At 39.2% G+C, this 12,686-nt stretch overlaps 1 protein-coding gene across 3 annotated transcripts in view; it reads left to right on the forward strand.

The window, feature by feature from the left end:
• ndst2a (N-deacetylase/N-sulfotransferase (heparan glucosaminyl) 2a) overlaps positions 1 to 12,686 on the forward strand; it is a 180,400-nt gene that overhangs the window by 59,707 nt on the left and 108,007 nt on the right. Inside the window, exon 1 of one of the 3 annotated variants that reach the window (XM_007898132.2) lies at positions 9,759 to 9,845. The exons of the other annotated variants lie outside the window; for them this stretch is intronic. The gene's annotated coding sequence lies outside the window, so the exon portion shown is untranslated. Of the gene's footprint in view, positions 1 to 9,758; positions 9,846 to 12,686 lie in introns of those variants that run through there. 3 annotated transcript variants of the gene reach the window in all.

The following is a 12,686-nucleotide window of genomic DNA, read 5'->3' on the forward strand; positions in this document are numbered from 1 at the left end:
TGACCATCTCATTGACACTGCGAATAGCCACTCTCTAATTGGATAGTAGAAGCAATTGAATGCGAATGACTTTTATGCACCATAAAATATATAGAATTGCACTTGAGTGTAAAACTAAGGAAACGTGACCAAGAGGACAAGTTATCTTGGGTGCTTGGAATAAGGTTTAACACTTCAGTAAGGAGTCCAGCTCCAATGCTAGAGCTTTTACCCAGTTCTCATTTGGCTGCTGGTATGTATCCATCACTTATAACTATTTCAATGGAAATATTACTGAATATTTGTATTTTTGTTTAAAAAAAGATAGAAATAGAGAAATTATTTCTCTTTACCAACAACATTTAAAATGTTCATTAATATTATTGTTGGTAATGGAGCTTTGCTGTTGCCAATTCACAGCGGATGATTTACATAGGGATAAATTAAACACAGGTACAGTATATTGAATATTTTAGTGACGCTTGCATTTGTTTTTTTTTAAAAAATGCATCTACTGCACAATTCAATTTAAGAGAACATGAAAAACTGGTTTCATTCCCATGTCATACCCATGATAATTCATCTCCCTTTATGATTACCATTGATATGTAGGTAACCTTGTGCTTTTTGAAGTGTCCTTGATCCATATTACAACACGTGGATGGTAAGTGAACAGCGGAATTTGTTTTCTGAAAGCCTTTACTTTGCATTTATATTAAAATGATGCTTTCCCTAACTTGACAAAAGCAGGAACAGTTATGAAACAGTTATTACAAATAATAAATGTGTTTAACCCTTAAGCATCTAGGACCCATCGGAACCATTCTATTAATTGGGCTCACTTAGCATTGACTGACTTCACTCATTCATTTTTCTTTACAAGCACTCAGCAAGCAATTAAGATACAATTACATCGATAATGAATTCATCAATCAAAATAAATCAAATTGAAAGGAAAAAATATAGACACATGGTCTATTTTTTGATATGTCCATTTGTCACCAGTGACCTTTTTAATCCAGTTGTGATTTATTGCAGCCTTGAAGGTTATCTAAAAATAGTTCCTTACATGTTGGTATCCCCAGGGCAAAAGCCCTACAAAGCAGGCACATTTTATGTTCTGTTTTGGTTCTTTTCAAATGAAAATTAGTTTAGGCAAGCTCTACCGATGATATAGTGGATAAAGGCAATGTCTGGCAGATTGATGGATTGAATCCTGAATTTGCTGTTCTCTGCCTGGGTAGTAGCCCGAGATGTTTGCAGTTGGTAATCCACACCCCTGGGTTCAGGAGAAGACAATAGGTTAGTTTTCCTACAACTGATTGCTATCCTGGGATTTCTTCTGGAAAATGAACGGGGATGTCAGATGTGAACAGGAATGGACTCGGCTGTAATGCCCCACACGGTTGAACAGTCTGTCAGGACTTAGCAACATTCGCATATGGAAAAAAAATTTCCTTCTCTTAGTCCCCACGTACCATTTCCAGTTGACAAGGGGGGCAGTTGACCTGCTCTAAAGAATCTACCGTTAATAATGCTTTTATTCATACTCTTAACAAACCTGCACCTGCTCGAATGACATTTTATCTGATTTTTCATTCCTCTCAGCAAGGAGCTCTCACTCTCTACTCAGCAATTACCTTCCAATGTTTGAAATGAGGTAGGATTGTTGGGCAGATTTCTTTTTTATTTTGGGGTTGAACTAAATTTGCCTCAATTTGCGTTTGCAAAGTGTTAATTGCAATTTGCATTACCATACTTAGGAATTTTGCATTGTCATTCATGGTTCTAGCAGCTCTGCAGAAGTCAGGGAAATTGTGAATCACTGTTACTCTGAAATAACCGAAAATGTACAGCGAGTCAATCAGCAACTGAAATTGGAAAAAATGGTAATCGCGCAGAACTGTATTCATACTATAACTCCCATCAGCCTATTAGAGTTCTGGCCAGCATGATTTAAGACATGTACACCTCCAAATCTTGGATTACTGTGGATTTGTCTGCAGATGTAGCTGTCGAATCTCAGAGCACCAAGTTAGTACGAAGATTAGACCAAGTACTTTCACTGCCTCCTTATTCCCTGAATGCTGGTTCAGGGAACAAGTGCAATGATATATATTTGGTCAAAATGTTTTAATTAGTGATGACCTTTGCATACCTTTCATATGTTTGGAATCTGAAGGGCCTAATATACAATTCTCAAACAAAATGGCTTTATATAGGAAAGGCATTTTGGTCTAAAGTGCATCTTCCAGCAGGAATCCATGGATGGCAATCATTCTCTCTGTCATTCAATACCAGAATTCCCTGATACTTGGTCAAACGTCCTTCTCATTTCATGCAATATTAATAGAAATCAGGTGGTATAATGGCAACTGAAAATGCAGATCGAATTTAACCAGCTAACATGGCGTAGCTTGACATTGGAAGTAATGTCTGGCAAGCTTCCTGCTGCTTGTTCAGCTACGATTAATGTTCCCGTTAGGGCTTTGGCTTGCAGGATTAACAGGAGCTGTGAATTTAAGATAGTGGTCCATTAAGAAGGATCAAATCACACAGGCTGAATCACTCGATTTCATTAATATCTTGCAGTTTACTGAAAGATGTGTATTTTCCACCTTGCCAGCCTAATTCCAGTAGTAATTCTAAGGATGATTAATGGAGGCCTTTTCATTCTACATAGACACGTTGTTCGTTCTGTGTAAACATCACAAATTGTAACTTACATGAGATTGGTTAGCTGGTCAAGCTTTACTTTCTTGGTTTAGAATGTCTTCTGAAACATCAATGTTTTTCCTTTCAATACATTGCAATCCCAAGTATTAAACTGCATATAGCAGACTTCAAGGGATCCAGTAATTTCCAGTAACTGAAGCTTAAATGAATCATTAATGTCATCTGATCCTGTAGTGCATGTTTTTAGCATTGAATGCACTTTCAAACAATTTACAGAGATGCAAAGCGTTTACCATCTAGGAGCTTTTGCACTAGAATCGATCCTCCTTGTTACCGTTGTGACAGCTGAAGATTTGTGGTGTCTATGGCATATCCGGAAGAAGGAGAATAACTTTTTCGTGCTTGTATTAAACAATTTATGGAGTAGACTGCTGCTGGTTCACTAATCTATTGAACCTTTCAAAATGGAATTTGGCCTGAGGAATGTGGGGTTTATTTGTTTTAAAAAAATCATATCAAATCCTGAATGAGGATCAGGATCATAGAATCATAGAATTATACAACAGAGAAGGAGGCCGTTCGGCCCATAGTGTCTATACCAGTTCTTTGAAAAGAAAACGGATTTGAAAGGATGAAACGGAAATCTGGATGGACTGAATGACCTGCTCTCGTTCCAACATTGGTCAGCAATACTATTGAAGAGCTGAAACTTTGACCGAGACAATGTCCTTTCAAAGTAATATTTAGCTACAAATTCAAACATTTCAATCCAAGTGTTGCCAAGACTGACAGTATTAATCTATCTGACCTATTAGTTTTTAGTTGGCCTTGGTTGTACAATAATCCAAATATATAAACACTATCCAGCATTGGTACCTGCCTTGCATTTGTCCAATGATCTGTTCTGTAGCTATCTGAATGATCGGCTTCCACAGGTTCCCTGGACAGGAAGTTTGCACTCAAAGGAAAATGCTTTAACAGCCTTCCTAGGAAATGGCATCATGTTTCACCTCTGTGCTTTGGGGAGTGCCCATCTGTCCACATTCTTCTGCTGTTAGCAGCGGGTGTTCGTTGAAATCTGTGAGCTTAACCAGTTGAGCGTTGTACCTGCATCTCATACTGCAGTGTGCTAACCTCTTTTTCTGTTCAGTTTTTTAAATATTAAAGCCTTTAAAACCTAGCATACTACTTCATTTCAATAACGAATGACCAGACGATGGACTCCTCCAGAGCCTCCTCCACTGCTGGTGTTCTGGCACACAGCCAACAGAAATAGTGAAATGGCAAAAGTTTCGACCTGAAGGGCAGAGTAACACACTGGGCAACAGTTTCAGTTCAGTTCTGCAAATATTGCACAAGCAAGAATTTTTACTGCTTCAGGTATAAAATATATAATTTGCTCTGCGATGTGACACCAAGATAAATCTTGATCTATAGGCTGGAATGCGGCTTATAGCTGGCTATCAGAGTGCATGTGTGATCCTGTAGCTGTGTTTAAATGTCCCTAAGTCTCTTATTTCCCATTTGAGCTTATGGTAATAATAATAATAATAATAATCCTTGCATTTGATATAGCGCTTTTCACGTCAGGAGGACGTCCCAAAGCGCTTCACAGAACATACTGTAAAGTGAATTGACTGTATATTTGTGGGCGAACACGGCAGCCAATTGCGCACAGCAATGTCCCACAAACAGTCGTAGATTGAAAATGACCAATTTATTATTGTTTTTGGTTTTAGAGGAATTATTATTAGGCGTGTGGAGTAAGGAAACTTGCCCAAGGTTTCGCCCTGACCTGCCTGGAATTGAACTCAGGTCTCTCGCTCTCAAAGCGAGTGCTCTAACCACTGAGCTACACTGAACTCCACATGTGAAGTTGTGAAGATTACATTCTTTAATTTTGCTTTATTTATTCTTGCTGAATATTTCGTATTCTTCTGGCCGAAGCATTATGAGTTCACTTTTTAGGCTGCTCACATTCAGATTTACTGGCAGAAATCATATGCGTGTGTGTGTGTGTACACATGTATGTTTTTGTGCTGGGGGGTGTGGAGTGTTAATTAAGGCCCACCCCTTCCACTGGAAGCCAGTTCTTAGTTTCATTATTTAAGTGATAATATATGTCATTTAAAGAGCAAACTAAATGAGTAAATAATAAAAAATAGATGTTAAAGTGTTTGCCAACTCTGCAATTAATGCGGTGCAAATTGAGCTTAAATGTACAATTGCATAAAAAAGTATAATTCCATCAAAAATGGAGTAGTTATGCAGACTGTCGAAACAAGCTCTATGCTTTGTGCTTAAAATATGTAAAGCTAAGCTAAGTTATATATTGGGTGGTCAAATATGTAAACACAATTTTGTATAATAATATGCGGTGACGTGACTGTGATTCGTTTAAAAAATATCGAGCATTACGATTGCTTTGGTTATGCACAAAAACATTTCATTGCATTCATTAGTGCTTCGTTGAGAATGTATCTACTTTGTGAAGCCATGACCTAGGCCAATAGAAAAATGCAGAAATATTTGTCAAAAATTGCAGGGAGATTTGGTAATTTTGAAGGAAATTGGAGAGGTTGGGGGGCTTTTTGACACATTTTCCAGAAAAGGGGGGGGAATTGATTGATGCTATTGAAGTACATTTTAAGTCCTGTGGCTCAGTGGTTAGAGCACTCGCTTTGCAAGTGAGAGACCTGAGTTCAATTCCAGGCAGGGCGAAACCTTGGGCAAGTTTCCTTACTCCACACGCCTAATAATAATCCCTCCAAAACTAAAAACAATAATAAATTGGTCATTTTCAATCTACGACTGTTTGTGGGACATTGCTGTGCGCAATTGGCTGCCGCGTTTGCCCACAAATATACAGTCAATTCATTTTACAGTGTACTCTGTGAAGCGCTTTGGGACGTCCTCCCGACGTGAAAAGCGCTATATCAAATGCAAGGATTATTATTATTATTATTATTACATTTTACTGCCAACCTTTCTTCACTTTATTGATCAAAACTAAACATGAGGAAATGACACATATTAGATTGTTGCAAAAAAAATGAATTGCTTGTTTAACAAAAACTTTTTGTTGGGGTGGGGGGAAAGGAGGACACCAGCAAGGCTGCAGGAGCTTGCACTGACCAGCACTGACTACACACAGACCCAGAGAGAAAGACACATACCCACACAGAGACACAGAGAGAGATGCACATACACATTTACACAGAGAGAGAGACACACTCACAGCTTCAGAGAGAGAGAGACACACAGAGAGAGACATATTCTAAGAGAGAGAGATGCACACTCACATAGAAACACTCTCAAACACACAGGCACACCCACAACCACTCAGAGAGAGAGAGAGAGAGAGATACAGGCACAAACACACAGACACACACACTCACAAACACATTTAGAGAGACAAACACACAGACAATCACAACAGCGAGCCTATGAGTGAGGGAGTCCTGTAGCTCAGTTGTTAGAGCGCTCGCCTGGCCAGCGAGAGACCTGGGTTCAATTCCTGGCAGGGCGAAAACTTGTGCAAGTTTCCTTACTCCACACGCCTGATAATAATCCCTCACGAAAAAAACAATAATTAATCGGTCACTTCAATCCACGACTCTTTGTGGGACACTGCTGTGTGCGATTGGCTGCCGCTTTCACCCACAAATATACGGTCAATTCACTTTCCAGTATATCCTGTGAAGCGCTTTGAGACGTCTGGAAGACGTGAAAAGCGCTATATCAAATACAAGGATTATTATTATTATAAGCCTATTTGCCGCTTGCGCTGCACTGTGTATGCTCATCCGGAGCTGCCCATTAGTGATGTCAGGTAAACAGCCGGGAGCCCCGCGGGCCAGTAACTACGTTTATTGCGGATTTGCAGCGGAGCGGAGCGTTTATAGCGGGTTCCATGGGAAAATTGTGGCCGCATTTTCTTTTGGTCCAGATCTTGCCATACGCACCACCAGCCAAAATAAAGGTGGAATAAAACTGCTGTGTGTTCTTGTGTGAAGTAGGTTGTTGTTGCCTTGTAACCGCTCCCCTCGATCCAGTTTTCTAATCTGACTTCATTTTACTCTCCACTAGCTTTAAAAGAGACGTTGACACCCAGTAAATTCAGGTGTATATCTGTTTTTGTTGATCCAAGTAAATTTTCCACAGTCGCATATACTGTGAATGTGTTCTTACTGCATTTCCTTTCCTTTATTATTTCTTTATAAATCCACAATTTATTTGTGTTTATGCATCAGACCAGATTTCTTTTCTTCCATTGAGTAAAGTTACCTTGAAGGCATGGCCTTCTCAATTTAAAGTAACTTTGTTTTATTAATTGATTTACTGTGTGATTTATTTGGATGTTTAATGTCAAAAAAAAGCTTGAAGTGCTTTTGAGTAACAACTATGCAGCAATGTTTAAACAATGAAATTAACATTGAAAGTGTTTCACTAAGAGCTACCCAATGGCTAAGCCACACAAATACTCACAGTTTAAGCTTCAACATGAATAGTGGTGGATAAAGTAGCAGAAGACAGTCAAAAAAAGAAATAGTATCTGAAGCATAGCCTTCAGGAAAGGATGGAGGAGATGTTTCACTAATGCTGTGTTCATATTGTAACACTGTCGCTGATAATGGAAACAAGGTGACACGTTGTCTCCAGAGACATTGATGACTATTGAGGTATATCTCATTCCTATTGGAGGTAACAATGCCAAGACATGCTGACCAAACCATGGCCCATGGGGCTATCAAGAAGTCCCCCCACCGCCCCCCTCAAATATTCAACTAGTCTAGTTAAGTCCATGTTTTAACTGGTAGTTTGTTTCCAGGTTTTCCTTGATTGAATATTTCTTGATTTATGGCATCAATCAATAAATATTTAATCAAAATACATCTTGTTGGCCGACCAAAAATATTGGCCAAAACAACAAGGAAATTATTCCCATCCTTCCTGCTGCTTGAGTGTCTTCATTTTAATATTTTCCTGAATGTGATTGGGCTGAGCTGTCAGCCCATCTCTCGAAGCCAGGAGTGAAGTTTTGTCATTGCAGATCAGTACAGACCTTTGCCAATTTTTTTATTTGCCCTTAAGAAGTAGATTTTAAAGTAAAAAGAAGACAATATATTTTGTCCCAGCAATAACAATGCAGGTTTAGCTCTCATGTGATCTTTGGAGTTTATCACATTTATGAAATCCAAATAACTCATGCTCCTCTTCTTTTTCTGTGAATTTCTAGGCTTAGCTCCTGAGCGATCAGCTTTTCCAGTTATACAGTTAGGAATAAGTATTAATTTTAAAAGCTTTTAGTTATTACCATCTTGTCATCACCTGCTGTCCTAAAACAATATTGGTAGGTTGGTGTTTTGATTATGCAAATTTTGTCCTACAAATTCTAATTCGACTTTGCCTAATCATATGCCTTTCTGAGTTTCTCTTCTATTTCTAGAATCAAGAAAATAAAAACTAATTTTAAAGGTAATATTGAGCAAAGATGTAGCGTTTGTAGTCTCATGAGCTTCCGAGTACAATATATTCCTTTTCTCCTAAGCATGGAAGGCAGGGAAATGTCAGTTGATCCTGTCTCTGTGCCAAACCAAATTACAGAAGAAAGGTCATTTAGGGATAGCTTCACATCTTTCTTTTCTAGTATGAGCGCCCTAGAGGATAATTTAGTTTTCCTTTTGAAGTTGGGATTGGTAGGATATATGAAATTTGAACACTAACACTGTAGGAACGAGATTTGTGTGTATTGGGCTGTCTTGTTATGCTAATGTTGCATCAGTTGAAGATGAAAGGCTCTTCATACGCCCTTGACTGTTCATTAACCCTGGAGAGCATTGGGCCTTTTTTTTCCCTTTCAATACTCAGAAGATATTTGGGATTAATTTCCATCAAAAAGTACAATATATCTGCGTTTTACCATTAGTTGGGCAATTATAGTGGAAATCTGGAACTCTCTTCCCCAAAAGGCTGTGGATGCTGGATCTATTAACATTTTCAATATGGAGGTAGATAGATATTTGTTAGTTCAGGGTATTAAGGGATATGGGGCAAGGACGGGTAATGGGACTTGAGGTACAGATCAGCCATGATTTTATAAAATGGTGGATCAGGCTCGAGGGACTGAATAGCCTACTCCCATTTCTACGTTTCAAATTGCGAAAATCTTCATAAAGCAGGAAGATGTCTTGAGGAAAGGAAAATGTGCCTGAATTCTTGTTCTGATCACTATCGAGTGATTTCTAGTACAATGTAAACATGAGTGAATACTGACTGAGGACAAGATTGGCTTGGTACATCCCCTCCACCACCACCACCGGTCAAATCACCGTTTACAGTTAAGGGTCCATACATGAAAGTTTTGCTTGGAAGGCCTACCAGAGCACCCTTGGAAAAGTGCCCTTAGCTGTAAGGAGAGAAGGCAGAAAATTGAACAAAACATGCTGGAGCTCAACAGCTGCAGAACAGCATAATAGGATTTCCAATGACTCTAAAGCTAAGCAACAACAACAACAAATTGCATTATATAGCTCCTTTCATGTCGGGAGAACATCTCAAGGCACTGGATAATCAAGTGTTTGCAAGATTTGATAGCAGGAAAACATTAAATAAAATTTGAAATAATTCCAAAGAAAAGTTTGTATTAATCCTAACGTTTTAAAAATTAAGCTTATTTTTAGTAGTTGTTCGCCAATGGAAAATGCGTGAAATATTGCAAATTGTCTCGCTGAGTAAGCTGGCAACATCACTGAAGTGTTCAGCTGGGGGCGAATTCATGTATTAAATCCCTCCTGGGAACAGATGGAAAGTGTATCTGTTTTCAGTAATGCCTGATAGAGCGGTTGATGTCTGACAATCGAGTTGTAAGGGTTTCAGCTTTTAGAGTAAATCAATAATAATGGAATCGTATGGGGGACAGTAAGTTAAATGCAGGATCAACATGTATGTAATAAGAGCAGCTAAACAGAGCTTGCAAAGATTCTAGAAGTGCTCGTACATGTTGATTTGCTGATGGGGCCAGTTGTGTTGGAGAGATCTCAGATTAATTGCAGTGCTTTTTAATGTGCAGTGTAAGGTTTCTTCTTTAGAGGTGCAAATCGTCTGTCTCTATTGGGGGCATCACACGGATCCATTCCTCTTAATTGCTGCTTACATGGGAAGGAGTGCATTTAAAGTGCTTGTAAAAGGTAGGAAACTGCTGCCCTTTAAAAGTTGTGGTGGTTTTAGCATTGCCGTTTTTGAGAAATTAGAGAGCTTGAGATGGAGCTGGCAAATGTTGTAAGGTGCATTACTTTCAGTGTGCAGACTGTCAAACAATTGTCATAGTTTGTCAATTACTATGACAAAAATTGTTTTTGTCATATGCTGCACACTAAAAGGTAATGTATCTGAGTTGAAGTTGGGATTTGTTCACTGGACCAACAAATCGGTTGGCCTATTACTCTAAATGGTACTCAGTTATTTTCGCTTTCAAACCCTGATTAGTTGGGAATATCACAATTTTCACTGAAGAGAAACTCACCTATGCTCTAAGGAAACCTACGTAGATTTCTTCTACAGCAATGTTAAATCTCAAAGGAGATCACACATTGCAAATCAAGATGTGTCTACTCATTTCCTTATTGCTACAGCATGTTAGATTATTTGTTAGATTCAAGATTAATACTTGCATGTTATTACAGAAGTGATTTCATTATACTTTGATGCATTTCACATGCTCTTTGGGTTTGTCTGTAATGTTATTTGTAAAGGCAGTTATTTCTGAATTGTAAGGAAAGATGGACGTCTTGTCAGATTGATTATTGCAAGCGTGTTTACATTTTGCACAGGGATATTGGTCTGAATGTAGAACTGTGGTAAAATATGTAAGATATTTTGTTTTCAGAATGCTCTCATGCCAAATGCAGTTGGATTTAAATTAGTGGTTTGTGAAGTCTGAATTTTGCTAAATGTAAATATTTACACCTGAATGCATTTTTGTGATGGCATTAATGATTAATATACCACTGAGGGGATATTAGTCTTGTTTTTTTCCAAGAAAGAAAGAAACAAAATGTAAATCATATTTAATCTATCATTGTTTCAATAACCTTTCTAGCTTGCTCAAGAGTTTTTGAATTTTCACCTTTGTTACTGTGCTAAACACTCCCAAGGGGAATTGCTTTTCACCAGATAGTTGCATTTTAAAATTTCCTAATTGCAGGCTTTTGCGGTTTTAAGCAGGAGGTGTCAGAAAAGTTAGAGCAGGGATAAATGGCTTGTGGTGGCAAAGCGTTCATTACTTTTCGTGAGTTTGATGTTAGCTTCTTCTATCACTGAGTATTTATAAAATATTTATGTACAAGAACTCATGCACATCTTGGCAAGCACAAATGAGAGCGAGGCACAACTGAATCACCACAAACTAGAGCAAACTTCAGACATGCATTATGTGAAGAGATTCAGGTATTTGGCTTTCCTGACCATCAGTTATCTTTTTGGTGGTCTCTTCAAAATGTTGGCAAATAGATCGGGCAAAACTTATCAGCCTCTGTGTCCATGAACCCTTGTATTAAGGGCATCATACGCATTTGCTTATCCTTATTATATCAGATATCTGCAAACATAATGCATTCTAAGTAGTTATCTTTCCCAATTTAAAATGACCTGTTTTGCTTTTCTGGCTAACATCCTGGCTTGCGAGAGCTTTGGTGGCAAAGAAATGAAGTGTCTGTTGTCCAAACAGATGGTTGCAGATCCAAATCCCAAAGCTCTCTGCCACTTGAGCTTTCCCGCTTTCGCTTCATGATGAGCTTCATTAATTTTCAGCGGGACTGTTGTTTTAAGAGTGCTGCACTGTGGTGAGGTGAGAGCTGGGGCATAGAGAGCAACACTACCAGGTTTCTAACTTGAAGCACACCTCCTGTTGGCTAATCGTAAGGGATCTCTATCGTCTAGACAAGCCTGTCCTGTCAACTGAATAACAGTATTTAGTATATGGGTCTCTTGTTCTGACTGCTGAGAGCGAGAAGAGAACAAATATTAGGAATTAACAGCATAAAGTAGGGGAAAGGTGAGGGAGAGAGAATGGGAGAGAACATAAAGTAGGGCAGCTAAACAGGATTTCCTTGGAGCTGAACTGGCAATGGAATGTCGGAATCGAGCCAACGCTCAGTGGCCGTTTCTGTCGTCCGGTTCCTGAGCCAAGCGGGTCTGCAGTATTCCAGGGCACTGCTGGTGACAGCACAGCCAGCCTGACTGGCAGGATCTGGAAGGGCAGACCAGTCACTGGGGGCAGGGAGTCACCCGACTCAGCTCTTGTTAACCCTGGAAACCAAAGCCCTAATGGGTAGGATGGTCCTAGCTGGACAAGCAGCAAGAAAGCTTGCCTGATATAAATATCAATGGCAAGCTATGCAGTTTTAGCTGGTTAGACAACAGCTGTTACCCCAACGCATACTCTGGGGTCCCCAAGCCTTGGCCTTTGCCAACCTGTGCCTAATACTTTCCTGAATGAGGTAAGCAGCATGCATCCCTGCAGGGACAGAGTGCGCATTCCGTGCCAACAATCTATCTTTGGGATCTCCATATGTATGTGGGATGCATAGAAATAGAAATCTCAGCTTAGTTTGGATACTCTTTAACATGGTGATGGGTTTCCGTATGTGTCAGACATCCAACTGACCCCCAAAAAGCAGGCTATTTGACTAGTCCATGCCAATGTTTATACTTCACACAAGCCACCACCCCTCCTAAGTCCCTCCCATATACCCTACTCTTCCCTTTCCGCTCTTGTATGCACAGTTTTTTTCTGTGAGTCCTGTGATCTAAAATTGGTAAACGCGGTGTGGAAAGATTTTTGTTTAAATCTTCCAATTTCTCTAGCATAGACCAGTAGGAATCAATCACTCTACTGGCCTTAAGTTCAGGAGCAAGTATTTCTAGATATGGAAATAGACCAAAGAAATCCATAGTGGTGGCTAAGCACTGATTGAGATTTGGTCAGACTGGGGTAAGACTAAGAAAATGTGAGGGAAAGCTGGAAAAAG

The sequence above is a fragment of the Callorhinchus milii genome, unplaced genomic scaffold, assembly GCF_018977255.1.
Source record: "Callorhinchus milii isolate IMCB2004 unplaced genomic scaffold, IMCB_Cmil_1.0 Scaffold7, whole genome shotgun sequence".
Lineage (NCBI taxonomy): Eukaryota > Metazoa > Chordata > Chondrichthyes > Chimaeriformes > Callorhinchidae > Callorhinchus > Callorhinchus milii.